Here is a 7334-nt window from a genome sequence, read left to right as displayed (position 1 = left end):
ACAGAGACCACATGGGCCCTTTACAGAAAAAGTTACAGATCCTGTGCCATCTTTTCGCTTTGGGGCACTGCTCTTCCACTAAGATCTCTTAAGAGAAAGGAACACTCCTTATATTGCTCCTATGTGAGTTCCTAGAGTTTAAGGAGACACAGAAAGCGGACAATGCTTAATGCGAAAGAAGTAACGGGGAGTGCTGGAATTTCGGACATGGGGGGAATTCTTGGGGGTGAGGCAGGCTTCTGAGCCCTTCAGATCACAGTGTGCATCAGTGTATGCTTCAGATGTAGAGGTCGACCCCATGGCAGCCACAGGGCTGCTGCTGTGTCTGCCCTGGCTGAAGTGTACCCTAGTGGCTGTCCCTGGCTGGTTCCATAAAGAAAGGGCTGAGCCCTCCCACTTTGTGGACCAGCTGGGGTTTCTGACTCAGAAAACTAATGGAGACCTTGGGCCAGGATGTCTTTGGGGCTGCCATGGCAACATCTTACCAGTGTTCTATTTGGAACCCCAAGTCCAGGCCATTGTCATTGCCCACAGATTCAGCCACCTTGGCCATGATGTGCAGTCACTCCAAATTCCATTCCAGAGTCCTGAGACCAGCCACTCCTGCTTCTCATAACTGGGCTGGTCCAGGAGGCCCGGGTAGAGCCATCAAGCTGGGTGCTCCTGCGTGAACTGATCTGGATGGACGCTACAAAGGTCTTGGATATTAGTAGTGACTTAAGCACAAAAAGACATTGAGTCACCTCACATGATGGTGTGATGGAGGTGATAATTTCCTATTTGCTTTGGTGGCTCAACTATGTCAACAAGACCTAGACTCTTCCTATCCCTCCATTTTATGGTCCATCACTCTGGGTATTATGACCACATTCCCTGGCAAGGAGGCCAGGGAAGGAAAGCCTCTGTGCTCCAGGGGCTCCTCTCTCCAACACGGAGTGAACGTCTTTCCCAGAAGCTCCTAGCAGCCTTCCCCACGCAGCTCATCGGCCTGAGCCATGCGTCCCCATCAAGCCAGGACCAGGACCATCTTCCCTGCAAACACAGCTGCACCTGGTGTCTGAGCTGAGCAGGGTTCTACTAGCAGGAGTGGGGGATGTGCAGCTCCGATGATGACCTAAATCCAAGGACAGCCACCGGGAAGGGGACACCTAGAGACTTTTTAGAGCAGGGAGAAGGCAGCTCCTTCTGTTTTTTTTTTCTCCTTCCAAAGGTGCATTGGAGGGTGACAGGTGTGGGTCAGCCTTGGGGTTCCACTGCCCTGCTCAGAGCCCTGCAGGGAAGGCCATTGGTGGCCAAAAGGAGGGGGGATCACACTGAGGACCCACAGCATGACCCCTTAGAAAACCAGTTTGTCAACATCAACTCAGTGTCTGTAAAAAGACTCAGATTATTTGGTGTGGACTTGTATGCAGGCCTAAGTTGTAGGAAGGACTCACCAACCATGTTCCCCCCACCCCCACCTGCCTTCTTTTCCTTCTCCTTGTCAGATATCCGAGTAGGGAATGCTGATCTCTGGTGAGCTGCCCAGAATGCTGGGCATGGCTGGCCCCACAGGGGCCCCACCTCTGAGGGTGAGGAGCCTGTTTTCCACAGTAGCCAGCCTCCCTCCTCCTCAACCCTTCCCCGCCCGCCTCCAAGACCCATCTTCGCAAGCTCGCCTCTCTCAGGTGGTGGTCAGGGTGGGCACTGTGTGCTTGTCCTTGAGCTTCAGCCATCTACTTGTAACTGCAAAGCTGTACTTCTCCAATGATACGTTCTGGATTCATACTTCTCAGTGACATTTACCCTGATTCCTTAACCCTTGCAGGCAGGTTTCCTGGGACCCCATTCTTAGCTTGTTCCAGCTAATAATGAGGGTCCCCACTCTTGGGTTCCTTTTTCCTCCTCTGCCCCAGGTGTGGCTGCTGGAGGTGACAGTTCACTCTGGTTACCCGTCTGGCCTGTCTGGGTCTGTCTCCAGCTAACGTGCTGGTAAATAGAGCCCTACGCAGGCCTTCTTTAAAAGGCCTATTACTTTAATTCCAGAAGCTTTTTACAGAAAACAGGCAACAAATACAACAGTAACACACTCTGTCCTCCTCCTAATTATGAAATTGGTCATTTCTTTGGCCACTACATCCTGTCCCGCTTTGCCCAGCATCCCCTCCAAAAAAGTCAGCCTAGTATTCCAGAAGGGGGGTGGTGGTGCCGATGCTATTCATTATATTAAAAATATTGCTGGGGGGGGTGTGGAATCTCAGTGTTGTTTGCAGTGGGGGTGGGTGAGGGAAGGGCCCAAACTTATTCCATTAAAACCACCCCTCTTCCCCGCACACTCATTCCACTGAGCCATATCTACTAAAGCAAGTGTTTGTTTAACCGCACTGGAAAATAACAAGATGCCACCCACACACAAAATATCATCGCTTCACAAAACATGCCTGCGAATAAAGGGTATGTTTATAGAGCTTGTAGACTTGATCTCGTTAATGAATCAGCTCCCCAGCCCGATGGGATCCCGGCTGCAGTTGTCAGGGCCCCAGTGGGATGAGGAGGCTGGAGTGGGTGGGCCTGTGCCTCGGAGCTGCGAGGAGAGCGAAGCCCCTTTCTCCCCTGGCCGCCCTCCCTCTGTTGCCAGAAGGTTCTCCAGCAGATTCTGCATTTCAGAAGCCCTGGCCCCATCCCTCCCTGCTTCAGATTTCCTCCAAATAAAACAGGACATTTTTCTCTGAAAGAGAACTTTTGTTTTTTCCATTCTGATCAACAAAAAGTCAAGCAAGGTTCAGAAACCCTTTTCCTCCATTCCAGTGATTTCCCTGCTGAGTCCGTTCCCGCCTGGTTTCCATCCCAGCCATGCCACTGAACGAAGTCACCTGGTTCAAGGTCCCGAGCAGTCCCCAAGCACAGATCCTCAGAGCAGCCCACATGATTCTCCATAGCATTTGACACTGAGGGCCACTTCCTCCCTGCCCTCTCCTCCCCAGTCCTCCTGCCACTCTCTGCCCGCTCTTCCTGTCAGGTAACGGGGATTGCTCTATCCATCTCCCTTTCTCTCCAACCCCTACACGCTGTGACCACAGCTTCCTATGCTGGCCCACTCAGGTCCTGATCACTCTCAGATGGATGGCCCCAAGCCCTAATTCTCCTCTGAACCACACACCTGTTTATCCTATTCCCTTAGCTCCCCATGGGCTCCTCACACCCAGCAAATCTGATCTCGTGGCCTTCCGATCACTCATGATCACCGTCACTACCTCAAGTGCAGCCCCTGCGCTCCCCTGCCTGGGCCTGCCCTTCCTGCCTCTAATCCAGGGGCCCCCACAGTTCTGTTGATCACATACCCCTATCAGGAAAACGAATTCTAGCAGGCCACTCCCAAGGACATACGTGTGTATTCACACATTACATGCATGAACCTTTCACTATTTTACTATGAAACATTCACCAAAATAGACATTGAAAGGGATCCAGGACAAGTTCTAGCATTTTCTCTGGCAGTTCTGGGGTTCTTACCCAGCCCGGAATCCCCCTGTGCCAGCTTTGGCTGCTCTGAGGCATGCTCTGTGTTAGTTCCCCGCAGCTGCAGCTGGTGGAGCGGATCCCCACACACTCAGGGCCTTGAAACAGCACAGCTTCACTCTCTTACTGTTCTTTTTTTCGAGACAGAGTCTCACTATGTCACCCTTGGTAGAGTGCCGTGGTGTCACAGCTCACAGCAACCTCAAACTCCTGGGCTTAAGTGAGTCTCTTGCCTCAGCCTCCCGAGTAGGTGGGACTACAGGCGCCTGCTACAACGCCTGGCTATTTTTTTGTTGTAGTTGTCATTGTGGTTTTTTAGCAGGCCCGGGGCCAGGTTCAAACCCGCCTGCCTCGGTGTGTGGCCAGCACCCTACCCACTGAGTTCGAGCACCAAGCCGACTCTCTCACTGTTCTAAAAGGTCCCTGAGCCCACACCGAGGTGCCAGCAGGGCCGTGCTCCTTCGGGAGTCTCCAGGGGAGAGCCCACTTCTCAGGCTTTTTTTCCTATTGCAGTTTCTCGAGCTATATTCCTTCTACTCTTGGCTTGTGGCTCCGTCCTCTGTCTTCACAGCCAGCAGCGTAGCATCTTCAGATCTCTCTGTTTCCACCGTCACATCACCTTCCTCTTCTGTATCTCAGTCCTCCTTGGCCTCCCTTTATAAGGACATTCCTGATTCCTTTGGCCCCACCCAAAGGACCCAGGGTAATCTTCCCGTCTCAAGACAGACTCACATCTGCAAAGCCCCTTTGCCACATCAGGTAAGGTTTCAAGGATTAGAACCCGGCTATTTGGGGGAGCCATAGTCAGCCTCCCATGCCCTCCCTGCAGCCTGGGTGAGCTTCTAGACATGGTTCCTGGACACCTTTTTTCTGTAGTTCTCCACTGTGAACTGGCAAGAAGTATGCAAGTCCTTTCACAATCAGAATCTACCCACCATTCTAGCCATATTTTCCATCACTCTTTCCTCTTCTCTGCCTCGCCACTCGGGAAGACACAGGGCCCACCCACTTGTGGTGTTAGTTTATGTTCGAGCAATATCAAATGTGTAGAGTCCTGCCAATAAGGCCCTGCGTGTGCAGATGTAGGAGACACCTGAAAAGAGACACCTAGGTAATAAGGGAATGGGGGAGGGGTTGGTCTCTCATTAAAAAGCACGAGAGCACGTACATCATTGCTTGGTAGTCTCCACACCTGTGGTGTAAATAGCCACGGGATCACTTCTATAAATAGCCACAGGAGACTTAGTCGAGGCTCTACTAAGACTGACTGCTGCACATTTGAGGAGCTCTAGCACCTCTGACCTGACTGAGACAACTGGCTTCTCCTGATGGGAAGCCCTACCCGGCTGAGACAACAGGCTCCCCGGCACCTATGGGGAGCCATACCCCGAGCAGGCTTGTACAGCGGTCCGCGTCCTGGCAGTTTCATGGGCCAGGGCCGGTGACCTAGCGTCCCGGCTCCGACATCCAGGTGTTCAGGTTGTGAACTGACCAAGGGAGCTACAAGTACGGAGGTTCACACTGTGGACAGGTAGGTACTTGTTTGGATGTGAATACAGAGAGGCAGACCTGCCCTATAAACCTTCACAGGTGCGTGCTTAGGAGAGCCCACAATATTGCTCTTCACTGATTTTTAAAATTATATGAAGGTGGTGTTATTTCTGACTTAGCTGTGTGTGCAGAGGGTGCAGTTGTGTACACCCCTGCCTTTCTACTTGCTGTTCCCTTCTCCTTGAATGCCCTTCCACCTTCCTCCTTTTCTTGCTCACTTAGTCACCTTCGATACATAGCCCTGAGTATATCACAGCCCTTAAGAAGCTCTCCATCCCTCCTCGGAGGGAACACTACCTTTCTTTCTACCTCTGTTCTTACAAATTTCTGGTATCATACCTAGCGAGGTATTGCAGTTTATTCGTTTAAATGTTTGCTTTCCCTCCCCCACCCAGATGCACGTCCCCTAGCCAGGGACGGTGTCCTTGTCACCTTATTTCTTGCAGTGCCCAGCTCTGTGCAAAGCCATCCTAACTATCCGCTGAAGAACTAACATAGAAATTATTTCCTTTGGCAAGCTCACAGAATAGCAGATTTCTAACTGTGCTAATTATCTTCCCTTCCCTCCTATTCACCCAGTTCTCAGAGCCCTAATATCTCATGAATACCCCGTAATGGACTCATTTATAAAATCATTTTCTTTTTTAATAAGTCAGAGGTAACTTGCCATGTCTATCACTAATGGGCCTCTTTCAAAACGCCTTGGCATCTCTTTTGGTTTTGAAAGGCCCTAAATGGTTTTCTGAGTGTGAGCAGGACCAAATTATCCTTTTAAGGTATACCAATCTGCCACGAGAGCATTTCTAAATGAGTCATAATATCTGTATCACAGCTTTCTTTCAGCTGATTAAAAATATTTTGGTATCTTTGATATTTTGGTCTGCTGTGTGGTGTCAGCAGACCAGGGCCCCATTCAAGTGGCTCCCTGGGATCTGCAGTAGTTGATAGTATTTGTCCTGAATAGTCACTGTCCCTCTCTGGACCAATTACTTCTGTGTCCTTCCTGGTGCCTCCTCTAGGGGGAGCCATACACTTTCTTCTTGTCCCACTGGCCTCAGGCTTGGCGGTCTCACTGTGGTCAAAGGCATGTGAGCAGACAAGACAGATATCTTATCCCAGTACAAGTTTTAAGAACCAGGGAATGTTTTGACTAGTTATCTACCCACTTTGCTGACAAAATGGTCCATCCCAGATTGAGGCTGCTCCTTCAGCTTGTCTCTGCAGAATGAGCAAGATACTTGCACCAGAGCCATAGTCCAATGTGTAACATGAGCAAGAAATAACACTTTGTGGTTATATGCCCCTGAGATCTTAGAGTTGTTTGTTACGCAGCATAACCTGGCAAAGCTAACTGGTATAGATTCTCAGGGTCATGCAGAAAAGACAGGTTCATATGTCTTGAAGACTCCAAGGAGGTTTTTTTGGTTATTTTTTTAAAACTTTCAGATTAATATGAGGGTATATATGATTAGGTTACATTGTTTGCATTGGTAAGGTAAAGTCTGAGTGGTAGTTGTGTCCTTCACCTAGGAAGTGTGCCGTATACCCGTGCATTGTCCCTATTGGGTGGGAGCTTATCCAACCCCTTTTTCTCTCTCCCTTCTTGAATTTAATTTAGTATTCCTTGAATGTGGGCCTGTAGTTGTTAATCTCCTAGTTTCAACTTAATATTGAGTACATGGGATGGTTGTCTCTCTTAAGAGCGTGCTCTCTAAATCCTTCCAGGTATCTTATAAAAGATACAAAATTTCCATCTCTTTTATGGCTGAATATTACTCCATGGTATACAAATACCACAGTTTATTAATCCATTCCTGGGTTGATGGGTACTTGGGTGTTTCCACATCTTTGCAATTGTGAACAGAGCTTCTATAAACATTTGAATACAAATGACTTTTTTTCTTTTGGGTATATACCTAGTAATGAAATTTCTGGAACAAATGGAAGGTGTACTTTTAGTTCTTTGAGGAGTCTCCATACTTCTTTCCATAAAGGCTGTACTAGTTTGCAGTCCCACCGACAGTGCATGAGTGTTTCTAAAGAAGTTTTCTTACTGTCCTATTGAGTCACAGGACACCTGCCAATTTGCTAAAAGGGCCTATGTGTTGAAGAAGACTCATGCAACCCTCCCAAACTCCATTTTCCCATTGCACCATGCCACTATCTCTCAGTTTCAGCATCTATTCCTTCTATCATCATAGCAACCCGTCTTCTGAGATAGGAGCTACAGTATCCTCAAGGAGATGGAGAAAATAATTTCATTTCCTCCTCTGACTTAGGAAATC

This window comes from Otolemur garnettii, unplaced genomic scaffold (assembly GCF_000181295.1).
Source record: "Otolemur garnettii isolate 467f Iridium unplaced genomic scaffold, OtoGar3 scaffold00077, whole genome shotgun sequence".
Taxonomy (NCBI): Eukaryota; Metazoa; Chordata; class Mammalia; order Primates; family Galagidae; genus Otolemur; species Otolemur garnettii.
The sequence above is the reverse complement of the archived record's forward strand: the minus strand, read 5'-3'. Positions refer to the sequence as shown.